General features: G+C 41.4%; 1 long non-coding RNA gene across 1 annotated transcript in view; it reads left to right on the top strand.

The window, feature by feature from the left end:
• The window catches only part of LOC309439198, a 29,574-nt gene continuing 7,022 nt past the window's right edge, over positions 1 to 22,552 (top strand). Inside the window, exons 1-3 of the long non-coding RNA XR_014183938.1 lie at positions 1 to 494; positions 14,544 to 14,738; positions 15,853 to 15,972. This is a non-coding gene — a long non-coding RNA (uncharacterized lncRNA). The remainder of the gene's footprint in view (positions 495 to 14,543; positions 14,739 to 15,852; positions 15,973 to 22,552) is intronic.

Here is a 22,552-nt window from a genome sequence, read left to right on the forward strand (position 1 = left end):
AAGCTCAGGTTTTGTTACCATAAAACTATACAATGTAAAGCCTAATCCCTACACAGATTTAATTATCTGTTAAACATATCAGGTTCATGATGAAGGGTGTTCTGGTTCCCTAGATGTTATTCACTGGCTGCCACTAGCTGGTTCAAAAGTGAAGTATCTCTGCCTTGCAGCTTGTTAGGGTGACAGGTTAGGGTGAATGATGACTGCTCTGTAAGTTTTGGGGTGGGAGTAAATGAATTAAATTTCCAGACCCAGCTGTAGCATCAGACACAGCCTCTGGTGTCAGGAAAAATGGCAGTACTTTGTGGTTTCCTAAGTCCTGGTCAAAAAAAGACTTTCTTAAAAGTGGGCATATATGAACTGAGGTTTAGTTTTGTTTTTCAGGGGGAACTGAAGCTGTTCAGCATCCCACAGAGCTGTTTCCCTGGACTCCATGCTGCTCTCTCTTCCAGTACAGTCATGCTAAGTGGCATGTTTAGCAGTGGTTTCACAAAGTGAGTGGAAATGTAGTTACTTTTGGTTTTATTTCTCTTGGTCTGTTTTCACACTACAGTCAGAAGCATGATTGCAACATGCTGTAGACAGACATGATGTAGTTTTCATCCTGCCTGGCTAAGCAGCAGTACCAGGGGGGCTCAGCAGCCTGGACTTCTGCTTGGTGCAGCGTTGCCCGTTGATAGTGGGGCACACAGCAAAGCCCGTGTTGTCGGCACCAACCTCACCAACAGCCAGCCAGCTGTGGGGTACACCTCTCTGTGTGCCAAAATCACACCTTCAGCTGCAGCACATCCACATTTAGGAATAACCACAGGGATGCAAGTCATGTTTGGTTGCTGGAGTTTCTTGCACTTCTGGATGGACTGCACTAACCCATAATTATACCTGTGTCATGCACCACAGTGACAAAACTTACGTGCAATGTTTCATTTCTTTGGTTTCAGAATGTCCTTCCTGCAGTCTCTTCCCAGACTTCCCAGTCTTTTCCCAGATTTTAACTTTGATGGCTCCAGGTATTTTCCAGTACACAGACCAAGTATTCCCTTGTCATTTTCTCCATGTTATTTAACATTTTATGGGCAGCTATCCCCTCGGTCATTCCCTTTCAAGCCAGAATATTCGTAGCCCATAGTAAAATCTGTTTGCCTCTCCCAAAACCTGCAAGTAGGACTCCTTGGTGAGAAGGTGACATCTGCTTGGCACAGTTCTCAAGCAGGTCTCCACCAAATGCCCAACTTCTGTCGGGAGGAAGGAGGCTGTTGGACAACCAGCAGAAGACAGATTTGTGTCAACTGATTTGAGTGACGTATGTACCACAGCATCGGCAAGCATCGGTCAGTGTTGAGACCCGACTTTGCTGGCATCCTCTTAGTGTTGCTATTTTTGGTAGGTGACATGTTTCTGAGGATTGGGCTGGACTTGTCCCCTGTGTGTAAAGTGTCCCCTGCTCCCAGGCTGTTCGCGCTGGCTCCTGCCTGGCTGCGGGCAGGGATAACAGGCAGAAAGCAGGGGCTGTACGGCTCAAACACCACACAAATGGGGCACCACTTACCACCACAAACAAGCAGAGCAGAGTGAAAGCCTGGCCTATCTTATCAGTTACTTACTGAGTTAAGACTCAAGGATATAAAAACTCTCTTTAAAATCTTGGTAATACCCATAAAGGGAGCCCTTAGGAGATAACTTCACAAGCGGTACTTTTTGGGTGCACTTATGTGTAGTTTTAAATTACAATCACAAAGACATCTTTATATTGTCTGATAAACTTCTTGAACTGGCAACAACTATTTAACATTACAGTTTAGTTAAGTACTAAAACAGCAGGGAGTGTGCAGCTAAAGTGATACAATTATTAACGTATGGTTTGGTAAGACTATCAAAACAATGGCTTTAGGCATTTCAAGCCTGCTCTCAGGCTAATGATGCCAATTTTTCAGGAGGATTATTAAGTTTTATTAGCAATTTGCAACTCAGTATAATTATACGGATATTAGAGAAATCAATATTCTATAATGTAGAGTCCCTTAATGGCTATACAGTTTGTTGAGTCTGTTATGGGATCAGCTCTGAAGTAAATTTAAGGAGGAATCTTTATAATTCTGCTGGAATTGGGCTTTGCATGATGAAATAATTGCCTTATACATTGAAGAGAGGGTTGCAAAACCTGTCCTCAGTATTGAATCTTTGTATTCAAGTGACAGTTTTACCAGTAGACTTTAGAAAATCTTTGCTGTATGTTTGAATATCTTTCCCCCATTCTGACTCCTAAACCTCTTTAAAATTCCTGACCTCTACATAGCTTTCAAGAAAATTGATATATTCATCTAAATATATTCATTCAAATCACCACGCCATAAACATGTTTGTCACCCATTGCAAAAGTTCACAGATCTAAGGTGACTTAGGCAGAGAACTTCTGCAAGTCTGCTGCAGAAGTGTCTGTGACAGATTTCTCATCTGAATTGATGAAGTGCTTTTTATTTTTCATTATATAGTGTTTTTTCTTTTTCTAAGGGCTTTTCCTTAGGTCTGGGCATATGACAGATAATGAGAGATTAAGTATCTGTACTTTCTTTTGTGTCAAAAGCCCCAGGTGTATCTTTCTTTTCAGGCAGCTTTCTTTTCAGGAGCTATACTTGCAGTATCTTTACTTTCAGTATAGGTCAGCCCAGCATTTCTCTGACACTTAATCTGACTTAAGGTGGCAACATCACCAAAAGAAACTACCCTACCTTTCCTCAGGACCCTCAGGCTTCACTACTAACCCCTGCTGTATGCTTTCCCGTGCTGGCAAAGCAGCTGCCTGACCACAGAGTGAATCCAGTCAAAAGACAGAGCTGACTGAAAAGAAATCAGGGGGTTTGGTTGGTTGGTTGGTTGGCTGATTTTCTCAGGTTACTTTGAACTCAAATAAGTCCCAGGATGCAGTTTGCTAAGCCCTCCGGGGCTGCAAAGGGACATGGCAGCTGCAGAAGGGAAGGCAGTGGGTGCTGGCAGTGGTGGAGACTCAGCTTCTTTTCTTCTGCTGGCTGACACCACTAATGGAACTAGAGCCATGGTGGGCTTTTCCAAAGGCAGCACGGCGTGTCTGTGCAGCTATAAGCAGTTTTCTGCATTTCTTGTATTTGTGTTACAGAGAAAGAATGATAATACCTTGCTAGTTCTTCACATAAGTTGTACATATCTCACAGAAGGGGAAGAATTGTAGGGGAAAGTTGCTTTCTGTCTCCTTCAGCACAAGAACTAGTGAGTATTAGCTGAGAAAACAGGGGACAAGTTCAAAACAAATCCAAGAATATACTTTTAATCTGTGTTTGTTGAACCTGCAAAACTCTTTTCCACAGGTTGCTGATACTTACATCAGTTCAGAAATCTGTGGGAGTAAATTAATGGAAGAGGAAATCACTCAGAGGTGCTAAATATAAAGGTGCCATCACAAGCTAAAGAAATCTCTGAGCTGCAAATCATGGGAAACTGAGACAGGATATTTGGGAGAAGTTATCTATGTGCTTATCCTTCTCTTTTACTCTTTCTTAGGCTTCCACTATCAACTGCTAGAGCTCCTAGAAGGGTGCTTTGGTATACTGTGGTATGAGCCCCTGAGGTTTTTATAAATTAATGTATAACCTCTTGCAGTTAACTAGAACAATGGCTTGACACAGTAATTCTCTGAGAGAATTACAGTTTTCAGGCTTCACGTAAAAGATCATAAGTGCGTGCACTGAGCACTGCATAGGTTAGTAAAGGGAATCCTTCTAAAATTGCTCTTGGAAAATGAGTGTGTCTCCAAAAAGAGCAGGAAGGGGCAGCGGGTCAGACATGGTACCTTGCATGTGTGGCTGCAGCCTGCAGTCTGGTCTCAGTGATGTTCCTGCACCACTGTGTGCCAGCTGCGCAGCTTCTACTTCATGTCAGCAGCTTGTTGAAGAGCTATGCAACCTCTGGATGAGAGACTTTAGGCCCCGATTTTAAGCCTTTTGGCTGCAAATAAACAATGCATTCCTGACATTTCAAGTACACAGTCAAAATATCCTCAACTCCAGCAGGCTGCTGACAAGTTGTGCAGAGGAAATCTACTACAGCCTCAGGAACTGATGGCTTTCCTACCCATTCTCAACAGATTGACTAGTGCTAAATATGTATATCCTGTATTTCCACACAATCTTGGCAAAGAAGTCAACCTGTTTACTCTTTTTTTTTAAGACAGAGAAAAACATAAGGTGAATTTGAAATTGTAATTAATAAAGAAAAACCAAATCAGATTTTTCTTACCACTCCATGCTTCTAGCATGAAGTTCACTAAATGCCAAATCAGACCATGTTCAGCAATGAACAAAAGGGAAAATTCATTAACATCATAGGGAATTATGTGCAATTAGTAATATTACAAGGAAAAATTTCCTTGAGACTAAAGCATGGGAGCGTTAACTGCTGAAAGTTCATGAGATGTAAACATTGTGTATTTCTGTATCTTTGGATGTTCCCCTCCTATACTGACCTTTAAGAGATACTCAGATATTTTGGTCTTGGGACAATCTCCAGTGACAATGCAGTGAGCTCAGTCTTGGAGCTGCTGGGACTCAAATCCACAGCTTCTCGGTAGACAAACAGCAGCCCAGAAAATGAACTTGAGCAGAAAAGCCCCATCAGATGTGAAGCTTGGTGTGTGGTGCAGTTGAGCACACAATACCTGGCAGTATTGCTACAGCTCTGTCAGCCTGTGCACAGCATGTACTCGCTGGGGTGAGACGTCAGTGGGGGATCTGGGTCCAGGGGCTGTACAAGCCACATGTGGTGCATTCAGGTAAGAGACCTTCCCAGGACTGTAACTCAGCAGTCAAAGTGTGTGTGGGCTTCCAAGCCTTGCCCATAAGGCCGAAGAAACCGAGCAGACAGCCTGATAGTGCTGCACTCTGTGAAATCCAGCTCTCTGTTTCAGGTTACACCTCACTATCCGTGATTTTCCAGCAAGTCAATGTCTCACTTAAAGTCTTCTCCCACGTGGGAGATATGATATAAGCTTGTAGACAAGCTGCTTCTGCAAATATTCCTGTAAGTCTGTGATGAGGCCCCAGGAAATTTCAGAAACAACTTACTTTGCTCCCCCTTTAAAAAGACTCTACCTTAAAAGTTTAAGATGAGCCCTTAGGTGTTAAACATTCAAATAGTTTTTTCTTGTTGTCTTACTCCCTTCCTTCACATACACACTGACACCTTAACATTTCAGTCATCCTTCCCAGGGTCTTTAGAGCAGGGTTGTATAAATTTGATCTATCTTCTCTTAACTATTGCTGGGGATAGATGGAGATGCAAGCAAGGCTGTGATTGGCATCATCAGAGCAGGAGCTAATCAGCCCCTGGGAACAAACGTTTACTGTTCTGCTAGGAAAGCAGTAGAGAAAATTCTAGTTACAGCTGAATTTCTCTAAACTCAGCCCTGCCCAGATAAGGGTGCTCTAAAATAAAATAAAACTTGTTGGAGGAAAAATGTGTTAATGTTACCCAAGACTGGAATAAAATGGAGAAGTAGACAGGTCTGTTTGCAGGACCACAGAGAGAAACAGAGTCAAGCCTCCACGAGTGTAAGCCTCATCAGACCTCCTCAAAGCACTCAGAGCATCGTGTTTTGCTTCAACTCCATGGTCTTTCTTGGGAGACTTACCAACCTGTGCACCGAAATTTTCTTTCCTCCAGCCCAGACTTGCTGGCCTAAATTTTTCCTCCAGCAAATTTAGAGGAAATTTTCTTTTCCTCCAAGATTTGTGGTTTGAGCTGGGAGCTGTGGATCCCTGTGGACCAAGGGAGATGGGAGCTGGGGACAGGCATGGGACACCCCTCATCAGGAACAGCTCCTTGTCTGCCCTCTGAGCCTGATTCCAGCAAAGCTGAACAAGCTGCAGCTCCTGCTCTTGCGGTCAGATTTCTTAGTGCCTAGTGAGTCACAAACTCCATTGAAGCTTTTCCCCAGCACTGGAGTATATAGGTATATAATAAAATGGAAAACTAATGGATTAAAATGGTCAGTGGATTAAAAAGTCACTACAGGGGGCAGGAAGGGAGGACAGACAGGCAGTATGATTACATTAGAGTGATTTCCTGCCCAGGGTCTACAAGAACCATCAGAGTAGTGTTATGCAAAAAGTTAAATGTCATACATAACATGCCATAACCACTGAATACTTTTTTTTAGAGAGTTCAGGGAAAACTTGCCTTTTTTCTTTGAAATTCACTTCATTTTTTGCCCTCATACAAACCTCCTCCTTGTGAGGAACATCATCCTGCAAAAAGAACTGGATGAAACTCTGCCCTCATTGAAATCTGGGAGTGTTTCACCTTTGGTTTTAATCCAGACAAGGTTTTACTTGTTGCTATTTCTGCAAGATCTCACAAACTGTGCATAGAAGAATCACCTTTCACTGGTCTCACAGTTTCTGACCCCCATGGGACAGTATCTGTGGAAAAAAAACAACAAGGCAAATTAGACAACAATAACTCAGGCTTCTCCCTGCAAAACAGCAGTCCCCTCCCAGCACAGCTAAAGGAAGCAACAAGCCAGATGAGGAAGGTAAACTTGGGATTTGAAAGGAAAGAGTCTCTGGTATTTATAAAAGTCAGAGGTTCACACGGAAACTTAGTTACAGCACCGATCCTCTCCAGCCTATTTCAGGATATGCAGCCCTTTATTCAGGCATAGCATTTGACTCATTAGTGTTGGAATATTTTTCCTCTTTTTAACTCTTTCAGTGGAAAACCTTGTAATGATTTGCAACCATGTTGACAGCTAGAATATCCAAAATAAGAGCTGAACACTGAAATTCATTACTTGAGTGAGAACAGAGGGAAAACTAAATCACAGCTTTAGCATGTGATCTGTAAGCAACAAAGCCACTTGACCCATCATGGTCTTCTATGAGTAACAAACCCGTAGCACAGAACTGCAGCAGTTGTGTTGCAGTGCAAGGAGCGCTGATGCATGCTGCATTTCAAATGCTGTAATAACATGCATTTAATGCCTTGTCAAAGGATCATGGGGTAACTCAGGTTGGAAAGGACTGCAGAAGGTGTCTAGTCTGGCCTCCTGCTGAAGTAGGGCCAGATCTGAGATCAGATGAAAGCATACTTCACCACCTCCTTCAGGTCATTGATAGAGATGTTAAATGCAAGAGCTTCCAAGGTAGAAACCCATGGTACTCCAGTCATTACCAGCCTCTAGGTGAAAGATGACCCACTAATCCCCTAAGCCTGATTATCAAACCAGTTTTTAGCCATCTCATTATCCACCCATCCAGACAGTAATGTCCTAACTTAGGATACAAGAACATTGCGAGCAACAGTCTTAAAAGCCTCACTGAAGTCAAAGTAAAGGACATCCACTGCTCTCCTCTCATCCACAAATCCAGTTATTTTATCACAGAAGAAAATCAAGTTAGTCAGATGTGACTTATCGTTGGTAAATCCATGCCGACTGTTCCAAATCACATGCCCAGAAATATCTTCAAAGATGACTTGCTTCAAGATTTTCCCAGGGATCTAAGGGAGACTGACTAATCTGCAATTCCCTGGATTGTCCTTTTGGCCTTTTTTGAAGATGTGTGTAGCATTTTCTTCTCTCCGGTCATTAGAGAGATACCTCTTCCAATTTCCATGTTTTTTCAAAGATGATAGAGAGGGACCTTGCAATGACAACAGACAGTTTCCTCAGCACGTTCGGTTGCAGCCCATTTGGTCCCTTGGTGTGACCGCCTTTTTTTTGGGCAAACATTTAGGTTCGCTATGTATTGGTTGCCAGTACTAGCAACCTGCAGTAGCAGTAACAGTACTGAGAAATTGCTAAATAGGGTGCTAGAACTGAAAAAACATACACAAAAGGATTTTCATTGTGACAGTAGGCAAGGGTTGATAGCTTTCTTTATCATCAGAGAAGTCAAACTAAAGCAAAGATTGATCTTCTCCTCTGTTCCTTCAAATTAAGAATGTATCCACTGCCAAGGCTTCATAATGGTGTAAATTTGTAGTGGTTCCATATTTTAACCAAAAGCATTTTTGTGTGTTTCCACCTCATCTAGTGGTATGGGTAGCACTGAAATACTCATCTCTATTAAACATGGTTGACTTTGTAAAATTGTTCCTCAATATTTCATAAAATCTGTCTCCCTGACACCAGTTGAGGACATCATCTATGTAGAATCTTTTATATGAGTCAGCTGCTTTTGACATCCATCTCCATTGACTGTGGCTACAGCTTCAGGAGCGACCAGAGTTACTTTAATCCTTTAACCACTGAAAGCCAAGGAAATATTTAGAGCAGCAGTGTCAAACGCATTTTCACCAGGGCCCACATCACGATTTAGAGGTAGCTGGTCCTTCACCCCATGAGCTCCTCTGAGAGCTACCATAGAGGTCTAATCTCTTAAATTTTCTATTCAATATGTCTATATGATACTAGACGGGCAAATAAAGTCTCCAGCTGTTGTGATATATAGATGTCAAACAGCAAGGTTAAAGAATCAAACTATAGATGATATCTGGTTCTAAGTTTCCATTGTTCCTGTCCAGGTTATATATTGACTCAAAGGAGTCACTACTTTTGTTTAGAAAAGATCTGATATCAAAAACTGGAAAAGAGCTAGATGCCTCAGTCCATAGAAAAGGAAATATGCCTTGGTCTATAGCAGAGATAACTGGGAAGCAAATGAGATACCCTAATGAATGGGAATGGTCATTTATAACCCAAGTGTAAAATGTTTCTAGTTGCTGAATGACTCAGGTATCAGCTTGGGACAAAACTGCTCTTTGCAATTAACAATTAATTCTGGATTATTTATTACTCACTCACACTGTGATCTGTGCTTGGATTGGCTGCACCAAGAGGCTGGGCTCTGCACTGTTCTCACCCCAGCTTTTGTGAGCTTTCTGCTGCGGTTAGTGCAGAAAGCAGCAGCCATCCTTATGTACATAATACCATTACACAGACCTTACTGCCTTTCACGCATTGGAGGAGACTAGTATGTTGCAATTTCATATTTAAATTCTTGGAAAGCTCAGAACAAGTGCCTGGATCCTCAGAAATACTGGGACCCCTATGTCCAGCTGAAATCTATAGCAGAGACATATTTGGTTTTGATTTGGCCCCAGACTATTTCTGAAAGCCTTTTTCCAGTCATGTGAGACATCATCCTCGGAAGGACAAGTACTCTAGCTGAAACTCTGCTGTATGGAAGATACTCTGCATGCAAATGCTGGTTAGGCATAAAAAAGATGCAGGCTCAAATTTAATCTTCTGGAAGGTGGGTGAGTCTTTCTTCATTCTAGAGAATATTTCTTGGCTTTTAACAATTGTACCTGGATGATTTCATGCCAGTATGTACTCTTGTTGTGTTGATCTACATAAATTGTCTATGAGGCTGTGTCTGCATTAGCATCAATACAGATCTGTAGAGTGGACCAGTTGGTGCCAAGGACTCAGTGCCCACATATGTGGGGAGAGGATGTTGCTTTGAACTGTTTCTAGCATGATCTCAGAGCTTGGGTGCCCATTAGTGGCTGGGACACGAGAGTTGTGTTTCTCGTGCTCACCCTTCTGGCCCGTGCCATCTGAAGGGGCCCCAGTTTGCACTCTCTGCGACAGTGCCCCAGTGTGGCCAAAGTGTTCATCCATGGGGGAAATGGAAGATTTGATTCCAAAATGTTCCTTTAAAAAGGAACAAAAATGCTAATGTAGATGTAGCCTGAGTTACCCACTGTGAATATTCTTGACTGTAGGAGTTTCCATATCACTGTTCAGGCACCTCTCCTTGTCCAGACATTTCCTGAGACTTGTTAATGTAAGCCTTTAGCTTTTCTCAACAAATTGGTTTGAACTTTCTAACCTCAAAGGTTAAGCCTGCTACTCAGTGAGTATTTTATATTATCTGCCTTTATAAATTAGAAGAGGGCCTGTGTCATCCCAGCTGTAGATGTTTGCTCCACTCCTGGCAGGATTTTAAAATTGCAGGTTACACCTGTTTATCATCTGGAATGAGAAAAGCAATGTGACTCTCCCTGTAGCAGCCCTGTGTTTATCTGAGAGCTCAGGCTCAGGATCGTGAGATCCTCAGGAGACCACATTTCAACTTGGTATCCTGATTTGTGGCCTCTAATTGTTTGTTTTGAAAACAGGACTGTCACCAGCATCCCTTGAAAACAGAGCTCTGGGCTTTAACTATGTTGCAGCAGTCACTTGATATTACTGCTAAAATGAGAGTGCATGTCAGTGTTAATTGAGGTCAGCATCAGATGTGTTTTATTGGCTTCTGATTGCTACCATTACAATGGTTATTACTACTGCTAACCTTTCTATAACTTCCTTGCTCATCCATTAGGTAGTATATCAGTTAAGCAGGTTTCTTCCCATTGTAATAAATGGCAAATGAGAGGTGCTAAGGAAGTCAGCTTCTGCTCCATGAGATTAATGGAAGTGTTAGCGCTGAAAGAGTTGTTATATCATTTCCCTCATTTAAAAAAAAAAAAAAAAAAAAAAAAAGACCACAGAAAAAAATATAGGGTTCTGCACTTAAATCAGTCCTAAAACTTAAAAGCCAGAATTCCAAAAGAGATTAAAGGAGAGAGAGGCACCTGTCAGCACCATCACTTTGAGCAGCCCTGGCTTCTGATATAATGATAAGTACTTTTCTCTGCTTTGACTTTGGGAAGACATCCTAGTTTCTGGATGTCTGAAAGTCACAGGGTACACACATTCACAAGAACATTCAGGTATGTTTGTGTTTTGTGAGAAGGAAATGAAAAGGCATGATGCTCAATACATGGTGCACAGTACTTTTCCACTGACAATCACTGGAAGTCCGTATGCCTTTTGTGTTCATAGGGGATGATATATAAATGGTGTGATGTGTTGGACAGAAATGATGGGGACTGTCATACCATTCCAGGCCATCTCAAGCAAAATCTTGAGGTGATGGCAGAATGGGCTAACAAAATTCAACAAAGACCTGCAAAGAACTGAGACATCTTGTGTCCTGCTGCAGTAACCCCACACAGCAGCATGGGCTGGGACCAGTTCTGTGAAAACGGGGGACCTGCTGGACCAGAAGATGAACACAAGCCAGCAATGAGGACATGATGAAGGAGATGAGTTTGTTTATCCCATGGAAGCAAAGACTCAGGGGGACCTAATTGTTGTCTTCAGCTACCTGTTATGGGACAGAGAGATGTTAGAGCCGAGTTCTTCTTGTAGGTACAGCATGAAAGGAAAAGGGACAATGGTCACAGATATGAGCAAGGGAAATTTCAGATGGATATAAAGAAAAGCTCTTCACCATGAACACTGGAGCAGGTTGCCCAGAGAAGCAACCTTGCAGATACTGCAAACTTGATGGAGAGAAGGCCCTGGATAATCTGATCCAGCTTTGAAGTTAACCCTGGTTTGGGCAGAATGATGGACTAGGTGACCCCCCAGAGCTCCCTCCAATCCTAAATTATTTTGTGACTCAAAGTGTCAGGTTGTACTGGGAAAATATTTCAGCAGAAACTTTTCCATAGAAGAATTCTGCTCTAGTAACACTGAAACTATTTCATAGGACCATGTGTATTTTGACATGAAACTTCTTAAAAATCTGAAAACCACTATTGAACAACTCCAAACTGAAATAGGACATATTGTTTCAGTTGTTACATTATCTGTAGACATTTTTTTACAAATGTATACCATGAATATGTATGTATATTTTCTTTTGTAACACTGAACTACTGTGAAAATGAACAAATTCTACATTATCAAATTACTGTTGTGAGGTCTGGCTGATGTTTCCAAATCCACACTGTCTGGAATGCTCCGTGCAAAAATTTACACAGTTCTATTTTCTGAGAAAAAGAAAGTCAAACCTATCCAAAAAGAGGCAGATATAAATTCTGTCATCTATAAATCACATATTAGCTCACAGAAGTGATAAAGTGTAGCATAGAAAATACATCCTACTTGTATGTTGCCTCACACAAAAGCCACCCATGTTTTTGTTCCAGAGAGGCTGTGTTATCACCAATTGCTTTCAATTTTGATCTCTGTATCATCTCAGTGGTAAAAGGGATGTACCTCCAGATTGAGGCAAGTCTTTTTTCTGCTTAATGATTCAGAAACTATGACATAGCCCCTTTTTGAAGCATTTGGTGAATTTCTTTAAAGAAATAGGAACTTCTTTCACAGCTATTGAAGTTCCAGGAATGCATCGTTAAAGGGAAAGATGAACTCTCTCTGTAAGCTGGACAGTTTGACTAGCCCTATGTTTTGTGTATGGCATTGGCACTCTAACAGTTGAAAGTGGTTCCCAACATTGTGTTCCTCATTCAGTAGAACAGATTATTTCTTCTCTTTCTGCTCCTGTTAGCTTAAATTTATCTGATCGACTGGTTTTGCTTCATTTTTTTTAAGTCAGGTTCCTGTTATGTTCTTACACTTAGCAGTAATTTTGATTTATTTTGATTTAGTTTTCATGATTTTATAAGGGAGCATAAGAGGAAACAGGTGTTTCAATAACCCAGTTCACATTTGCAGGGACATAATGGAGTTTGAAATCATGCTTGAACATTTGCCCCTCTCCCCTGACAAGTAAGGCTGATAAGTCACCAACCATGGGCTCAGGCATGGAGACAACTGGCCTGGGAAAATGTTGTCCTTCAGCTCCTGGATGAAGTGAGGACAGGTAACAGTGAGTAGGCAGGGTAGCAGGTATGTTTCTGCCTGGCTGAACCTACTACCCAGAGAGGGTACAGTGAAAAGGAGCCAAAAGTAACAGTGGGGAGAAGGCTGTCTCATTGCTTTGGCCAAGATGAACATTAAAATTAGTAGAATCTATTCAAGAGGCTTGGGAAGAGAGAAAACAAGTGTAAGAGAGCACATTCTCACTCCCTTTCCTCCAGTCAATTTGGGTAGTTGGAAACCCCATTTTCCTTTGCCTTTACTGTCTTTTCCCACACAACACTAGTAGCGAATTAACTGAGAAGTGTGACCAGGATGGATCTCACTCTGGCTGCTCAGGGCTTTACATCCAAACCTGCAGGGACAGGTCCCATGGGCTGAGGGGTATGCAATGAGATGTCCTGGGAGCGACAAGATTTTAACACCAAGCCAAGTCCAAGCACTTAATGGCTAAGAGTTCATAGACTCGCACATGGATAAATTGATTTTACCATCACCATTTGGATGTCATCAGCATTCACCTCATCTGTCCTGGAATTAAGCTGCATGATTTTAAAAGAAAATATTGTGTTTATCTAGTTAATAAAAATGATTGGCAGTGTCCTAATATTGAAGTGTGATATTTTCACAGAAGAAAAAAAAATACTAATAAAAACTTGTAATTAACAGCAAGAAACAAGAACATAGAATAATTGAGCATAATTGAAGAATGGTACCTTAAACTGATCTCTTGAAAGACCCTTGGAAAAAGAAAATCATCATTCATCTTTGCACGTCTTTTGATTGAAGTTACTTCAGGGATCATCTTTCAGAAGGAAAACAACCTCAGCATATTAACCACTTTGGCTGATGTTTATCCAAACCGAAGCATGAGGACACAACTTAGTTGTGTATAAACAGTTAATTTCACGGGGAATTAGTCTGTATTTCAGGGATCAACAGGGCAACAAGGTACAGTGTTCTTCAAGCTGCCATTGGAACTCAGAAATGTCTGTGGCAAGAGTTTTAATTGAATATGTAATGTTATTCAGACTACTTATCTCTGTAGTCATTTTTGCACTGTGATATAAGTTTTCATCTGCAACAACACCCAGCAACGGCTGAGGTAACAGCAAAAATGGAAAAAAAAAAAAAAAAAACAACAAAAAAAAAGAAGAAAGAAGGTGTACTTGTGCAGGCTTTTGTGAAGCTGTGAAGCTGTTACAGGTGGGAAAACGAAATGTAGAGATTAGAAATTATCGATAGAGTGAGGCAGATGAACCCCTCACTAGTGTCCCTGCCACTTTTGAAGGTAAAGGTATCTGAGTGATGGAGTGAAAAGTCTCCCACATGCCAAAATTTGCAGCACCTTTAGCAACATTTGCAGACTGTCAGTTTCTTAGGCTGGAACCTATGAGGAACCGCCATTGTCTTCAGCGGTGAAAACAATCTACGCTGCAGAAAAAACTGCATGAGAAATGTCTTCCTGCTTCCTCACCGTTCTTACTGGGAGCAGGAGATCCCACAACTGTCCAGTGACCAGAAGAAAACTCAGAAAACTCACTGTCTTTGCCTTGAAAAATCTGAGAGAAGGATTTGAGTAGAAACTGAAAGAGAAAAAAACGTTCAAGTAATACTACAATGATTTTTTTAAAATGAAATTTTAAAGAAAACTTCATATTTAAAGAAAACCTGTGTCTTTTTTTAGGGAAAAAATATCCCTCATTTGAATCCTTCCCAAGTAGAACACTACAACAGCATAAATAACACTGACTTTTTGTCAAAAAAATTGTTCTTAATATATATTCAATAGACAAGATTATGTCTGAATGGACATATTAATTTTAAAAATGTATTTTCTCTCTCCAATTTGCAGGGTAACTGACTAAGGTGATGAGAATCAAAATCAAAAGCCACCTCCAGGTTTTGCATCTAGATACTCTCACTTGTAAGTTTGAGAACTTAGGAAGACAAAAATCAGAAGAGCATGCAAGGCAATTGGGAAACATGACTTTTCTCTGGTCTTCACATTTTGGTGGCTGTTACTCACTGGGCGTTTACCTGCTAGCATGTAAGTCCTCATATAATCCTGATTGCCCCTTTTATAAAAAGTTTGCAGTGTATTTGTTTGTTGTATCTATGCAATAGTAGGGGGCTATTGATGGGCTACATGGATTTTTTAACTTCGGCCAATGTTAATAGCTGAGCTTGCCTGCTGAAATCTGCAAGCAACTGTCACAGCTGCAGAGAAGGAGCTGCCCTCCCCGTGTCTGCCTTTTCCTTCTCAAAAACTCTGCCAAGAGCTCACAATTGCCCGCAAGGGGCTGTTCCTCATATCTGAGCTGCAAGGCTTTAATGTGAAACCACCTTTTTCTGGCTGGGAAACTGGTAAGAGCAGTGGACCACGAGGCTGTGGGGGTCTCAGCAGCCTCTGTTAGCTGGGGTGCCGCACTGTAGAATCACAATGATGAAGGAGGTGCCATAGCTATTTGGATACATAGCCCTGATGTGTGTTTTAAATTGCAGTGTAACTTGTAGGTATAATTAATATTTTTTTTCCTTTTTGGAAATCTCTACCATTTCCAGCAATATTCCTTGTGGGGAATTCCCCTGGAAATGTCCAGCTTTTTGGTATGACACTCATTTTACTGGACATTAATTATCTAGGGGAAGATTTATCATGTTCCTACTTATGACTTTAAAGTCTAAGATACTCTCTGGAGGCTCTGAAGTCAGTCTTTCACATCATGACCTATAACTATCTTTTACATAGAAATGTATTACATAAAAATAAATATAAAAGAAGGAAAACAAAGTATAAAATATACCATATATTTTTTTTCAGGCAAATGTCAAATAAAAACAGGAGCTAACTGGCTGTGCTTCTGTATGATATGGCATTTAACATGTAAAAAAACAAGTCAACAAGACCATCAGGGTTCTTACTTCCAGGAAGCAATCTATTTTTAATATTACAAGTGCTTTCCTGTTTTCTTTTCTCTAACTTTTCTCCAGTGCACATGAAATTCAAGGCTTAAACATTTATATTTTTCCTTGGCCAAGGTATGCAATCAGAAAGAGAGATCAGCATTTGTTATTTGTTTAAAGAAAGTCTCTGCACTATATCAGCCGAGCAGGATAATCTTGATAGGCTTCATGGTTCACAAATGTCACCCTTGTTCTAGGTGAAAAGCTGCTGCTGTTGGGCAGCTCGTGCACCGTGTGTGCATCCAGTGTACGTGGGATACATGTTCTGAGAATGAGAGCGGTCAGGATATCTACTGATCTACAATTAGATTATCCAGGTTAGTATTTTTAGTTCTTATTGAATTGGAAGCAAAGTGAGCTCAAAAAGAAACTATCAAATAGCTCCAACTGAGATCAGCGATAAACAATTTTTTAATTTTTTTTTTTTTTTTTCCACACAGTAAAAAACAGAGTAAACACAGCCTGGGTTTGCTCTGGTAGCGATGCTTGTAATACAGCAAGGACATAGTTTACAAATTCTTGTCTAGGCTGCTGCAACAAGCAGAGAGCAGGGTGTGTTTTGAGAGACTTCTCCAGGCTTTACACAATCTCTGTGGCAGCTGCAACACAGTTTGGGGGTGCCAGGGCAGCAGAGAGAAGCATGGGTATGCATGGCTGCATGTATAGCAGATACTCTTCTCGTTTAGATGGTTGGCCAACCTGTGGGGTCCTGCAGATTAGGAGGAAAATCCAGTGGTGGAGTTGATTGCCTCTGTTGGATAGTAAATATCTATAAGAAAATCACATTCCTTGTTTCAGCTCCACGAGAACTTTGGCAGCTGAAACCAGTCAAGATGCTGGCATCAGGGTGCAGCTGGATCATTCCTCTATTTTTCTTTACAAGGTACCTTTCACAGTGAGTGGATGCTATAGCAGTTTCTGAAAGCAGGTTAGCTGTTTTTTCTGAAAATTGCCCAAACATTGCACAAACTACTTTCTAAAAATAATCTTCATGTTTCATTTCCTATTGTATTAGCATACTACTGGCTTTTATTACAAATTCAGAAGCAGTAATGCTGTCCAAATGGATTTTCGAGTTGACCTCTTCCCTGAGCAATGAGATATATGGTTTTCAACCTCAGTTTTTTGCCAGAATCCCTCAGTCTCCAGATGATCTTGCATGTCTTGTCTTATGACTACAGTGTTTGCTTTTCTTATGCATTGTGTACTCAATAGTGAAACACACACAATCACTCTTGACATACCCAGACTTAACCATCAAGCTGATTTTCAGATGCTTCCCCTTTTGCTCCATGTCCCTTCCCTTATTTCACTTCAGAGGGTGATTTATATTTCTGCTGCTCCATCCTCTTCTGACTTGTGACAATTTATTTATTTTTGAAACTGAATGGTTACCCATTACAAACTGGATTTAATGGTTTTCTGGTTCTTCGTGCTTTATCATGAGTCATACCAGAACTGCTGATTCTCAGCAAGATGCAGAGCTGGAGTTACTAGGCTCAGAATGATCTGCACCCATCTTCCTTACTAGCACCTGCTTCCTTTTCTGGTGCACTACTGCAACAAAAAATGTAAGTAGCATGGCAAATTCCAGAGCCATTCAGAGTCATTTGGCATTCATCCACTGACCTTTGTTCATGAGCTGAAGACCAGCTGAAAGCCTGTAAATTGGTTAATTGCCAGTTTATCCTGGAAATCCTTGGTAGCTTTCTTATCTGCTACTAAGACTTGACTTTGGTGGTCCTCCAGCAGCTCAGGTAGAGTGTCCTGTTTCCCTCTCAACCTCAAGCCCCCACACCTTTGGCTTCACTCTCAGCTGTTTCTCTGGTTGCTCATATTGCTGTCTGCAACATCATGAAAGATGCACTGTTCATGCAAGGGCACTGACAGGAGTTCCTGTCTCAGGAATGACCTAGGAGATAGGACAGAGTACACACTCAGCAAGATTTCACGGTTCAAAATCAGTAGGAGTGGCTGATGCACCAGCTGCCGTGCTGACCTGGACACACCAGAGAAATAGGCTAACAGGAACCTCATGAAGTTCAACAAGGGAAAATTTGAAGTCCTGTGCTCGGAGCGGAATAACCCAGACATCAGTTCAGGCTGGGGACCAAAGGTCTGTAAAGCAGCTTTGCAGAAGTGCCCTTGAGGGTCCTGGTGGACACCATGTTGAACATGAGCCAGGAATGTGCCTTTGCAGCCAAGCAGGTCAACAGCCTCCTGGACTGCACTGGGAAGAATGTCTCCAGCAGGCTGAAGAGAGGATCCTTCCCCTTCCCTTGTTACTGGTGAGATAGATCTGGAGTGCTGGGCCCAGTTCTGGGCTCCCCAGTGCAAGAAGGACGTGGACATTCTGGAGTGAGTCTGGCAAAGGGCTATGGAGCTGATTAAGGGATTGGAGCACCTTTCACACGAGGAAAGGCTGAGAGAGCTGAGACTGCTCATTCAGCCTGGAGAAGAGAAGGCTTGGGGGGGATCTTAGTGATGTGTATACACACCTGGTGGGAGGCAGTAAAGGAGGAGTCAGGCTTTTCTCAGTGGTGCCCAGCAGCAGGACAAGAGTCAATGGACACAAACTGAAAGAGAAAAGGTTCTCTCTGAACATCAGGAAACACTTTTTTACTGCGAGGGTGACTGAACACTGGCACAGGTTGCCCAGAGAGGTTGTGGTGTCTCCATCCTTGTAGATATTCAGAACCTGACTAGGCATGGCTGTGAGCAACCTACTCTGAGCAGGGGGGAGAGACTAGATGATCTCCAGAAGTCTCTGCCAGCCTTGCCCATTCTGTAATTCTGTGATCTTCGCAGTATCTGAAGTGGGATGATTCAACCACCTAACCCTTTCCATGGTTAGAAACAGATTGGAAAACAGTCATAATAATCATAAAACTGGCTTGATCCATTATTCTTGTGGATGACTTCTACAATAGCCTGCAAAACTTCTGTTATCCTTGGGGAAATAATTCTGCTTTTTTCCTAAGTCCTTGTAGGAATTCACTTCTGCTAGAGAGAGCTGAGTTGGGCAGAGGTTTCCTAGTGCCTCCGTATTTCTAGTCCATAGCAGCCAGGCTGCTGCTCTCGCTTTTCCAAACTGGGAATGTTGCATCCGGGATTCACAGTTCTCCAAGAGTTTGCTGATTTTATCCATGCTTCAGAAAAGCATCCCAGGCAAAATACTTTTTCTGTGTTCTTTTTGTGAAGCCTTCAGTTTCTGTTTGAGACTCTCCTGCTAAACATGCAGCATTTATTTGAGTGCATCTTTAGATTCATACATCATGGACCAAGTTTGTGATATGGAAGAACCTCTGTTTTTTGTTCATTCTTAGTTCGAGAGAACCACAAAGTCCTGTTATCTTTCCACAAGAGACCAGTCACAGTTCTTGACACTAGCTAATACTAGCCAAAGCTCAGGGCTCCTCAGGAAGAGAAAATCAGGGGATGGAGTCAGATATCAGATATAAACTTGTAGATATAAACAGATATAAACTTATCAAGAAACTTCTTCCTGAATTTTCTTTAATTCAAATAGGACAGAAATTAGATTTTTTTTACCCAGAAGTCCAAATATTTATCTTGTCCCAGTAGCTTCACTGCTTCTGGGAGCAGTGATATGAAAGATATGTGTCTACCGCTCCCGTATCTTCATTATTAGTATCTCCTGCCTTTCTGCTGCATTTCTCCCAACATCAGCTCAAACAAGCAATGCCTGCCCCTTAACATTGCCAAGTGAGTTCCTGGGACATATAAGCATACAAGGTGAGCCATAGAAATAGGTGAATGCTTTGGTTAAAGCTGTCTATAGCCTCCTGTTTCACTAGTGGCTGCTTTGACCTGACTGCCTAAAACACCAAATATAGGGAAGTTGTCCAACACATAATAAGGTGTACTTTGCTACCATGGGCCTGGGTTTGACAGACTCAGATGTCGCCAGCAGTGCTCTATTCCCCAGACCTGTAGCATCTGAAAACTAATGACTAAATACACAAAGCATTATGGATTAGCACAGATTTACCCCCAAACAAAACACACTGAAATATCAATCATTGAGCATTTTTTTTTTCATTTTCACTGTTCAGGAACTCGCACTGTAGAAGTAACCCAAAGCTATAGCTGATTCTAAATTACTGATCCCTTAACTGCAAAGATTTAGGCACTGAATGTTGCACAAAATATTGCTCTGCACTGGCATTCACAAACAATTTTCTGTGGCTGACACTCTCTGCTGCAGGCATTAATTTTTAATTCCTTCACTTTCATTATCTGCAAGTAGTGATTTTTCCATTATATTTGTAAAGGTGCAGCCAAGAAAAAAAAAAAAAAGATATGAAACAACAAATGGCCACTGGACAGGAAATGAATCACCCTGGCTTTGAGTGTGCTAACTACAGATACTGCAAACATACAGAAACACTTTGAAAAGTTTCCAAGGACAATGCTCTGTTAAAACTATAACATGTATTTGGGGATCTGGATGTATTATTACACAACTCTTTGAAAACAAAAAACAAATGAAGCACGCAGTAAAAAGCCCGGGGATATGCTTGGATGGGAACTTTAGTTTCAAAAGGGCTGACATCCACTACTCTCAGGCAGCACTCTGTAGCCAGATCTCTGTTCTCCTTTCTAGGAAGGACTCGGCTGACTACTGAGTGAAATTCAGGTTAACTCTTGCCAGAGGATTGTTTTTTGTTTGTGGGTTTGTTTGTTTGTTTTCCTCTGCACATCAGTGTCACCCCAAAAGGATGCTGCAGTAACGTGTTGCCAGACAGAGATCTGTTTTGTCAGAGAATATGTGACTATTTTTTTTCCAAAAGGAAAAGTAAGGAGTTTCTCCATGCCCTGCTGTGACACTTGGCATTTTTCAGAGCATGTGTATTTGCCATCATGTTTATGATTTATGTAAAGTTTCCAGTTTTATTTGCTTGATGGGAACCCACTTGCTCAAGAGGGCTTAAGATATATAGTTAAAATCAAAGGTTGTATCAGAAACTTTTCAGCCTCCTCTGCTCCTGCATTGTAATCAGAGAAGAATATTTAAAGCAAAGCTGCAAGCTATGGGCAAAATTCAATCCTAACTCAGACTCATTGCCTCAACTTAAGTGATGGGGAGCACAAGTAGTTTGGACAGGATCAATTACTTCCCAATATTTTACTCCGTGCCATTATTAGAGATTATATTTATTTCCTTATCTTTTCAGGTATGTGCAGAATATTATCTAAAAATCAAATAAACTATTGACCTTGTTTAGGAGACTTTGTCGTTGTGACTCCTGCTCAAGCTGCTGCGATCTGGCCTGGATAATAGGTGACTCAACCAGGGGGAAAAAAAATGAACAAAGTAAAACATCTGTGCTTCATTTTGAAAACATCATAACAAACAATATGAAGTGTGAAAGTTCATGCAGCTTTATTTGAACAGCATAACTTAGACCAATCTTGCTGTGTTTCTTTACCCTCAAATCCAGCACAGAATTAGTTTTTTCATAGCTGTTTGACCTTCAGTTGGGGCTGCAGCTGGGTCAGCTCTCAAGTGAAGAGTTTGTTATTTAAAAAAACCCAAAGGGAGAAAAAACAGTAAGTAACAGCTGTTGCTTACTCGAAAGAAAATTTTAAACCAAGGTATTTTGGCCGTGTTTCAGACACAGGCATGGCAGCAAGAGCAAGGAGTATGCAGGTTTGAGTGTTAGCCCAGGGTGTGGGGCAGGCTCTTCCCCATTTGACTGCCTGTTCCTCCATCACATGGAGTGAGGAGTGCTGTGTGCTGCCAGATGGCCAAGGAACCATCACACAAACCAGTTCCAACCAGCTGAAACTTCTGGTTTCTCAGTAGGATGCAATGTCTATGATGCCTCAAGGACCTTCGTTGATTCCTTTATAACCAGCTTGGCCCTACTTGTGAGCTAGACAGGATCATTACCTCACTATAGTGATTTGACACACGTATGAGAACCTCCAGTTTCATTGAGTGGTATTTGCATGGAATCTGATACTCGGTGTACGGCCAACACAGGGACTTATACACCCATGCAGGTGGGATGTGACATGCTATAGATCAGGATTATTTTCTGTGCGCAATAATTCCTATGGTATTCCAGAGTACTGAACCATCTGAGCCAAACATAGTAAAGGGTGTCCTCTTCATATTATGTGTTAAGTCACTTTCAGCATGTAGAAAAAAGGCACTAGCTTCAATCCGTAGGAAAACAGGTTGGTGTAAAGCTTTTGGATGTTGGGATTGTATGTCACTTCTTGCTTAGTGCTGTGGGATCCTATCCTGCTTCTGTGTTCTGGTGTTAGAACCTACACAAAATAATAAAGTTGAGACTAGTTAATGGGACCAATAACTCTCCATTAGCTGCTTCACATTTTTCTTCCACAGCATTGAGACTGGGGCTTGATGCTGCAATTGCAAAACTGCAGTTTCACAGGAGAGGGCAATAAGCTAACTAAAACACTCCAAGAAAATATTATTCTAACTAAAACACTCCAAGTAAATATTATTTCTTGAAATATAGAAATCTTGCCTGGGCCAGGAAGAAGCACTTAGTGCTGTATATAAGATTGTAATTAGGATTTTAGGAGGAAAACACTGGATATTTACTAACTGATGTAGCCTTTGATTAACAACAAGGTGGAAGTTATTAGTTCAAATCTCATCTCCCAGCAAAGCCTGCCCTGTAGGCACATTGGGGTCTAGTGCTCTCAGCAGGGATTTCCTTGCTGGTAATGCAAAAAGAGAAGATGGAAGATAGACAGAAGGTGACAAATGTGAGCAAGTAGGTACTAAAGTGGAATCATCTGACATGAAGAGAGGGGACTAAATGAAGTTATATCTCTGCTGTGCTTAAATCCATGTATATGATGCTGAATGATCAAATATACATACTCATATACTTG

Source organism: Streptopelia decaocto (genome assembly GCF_964273445.1).
Source record: "Streptopelia decaocto genome assembly, chromosome: 4".
Taxonomy (NCBI): Eukaryota; Metazoa; Chordata; class Aves; order Columbiformes; family Columbidae; genus Streptopelia; species Streptopelia decaocto.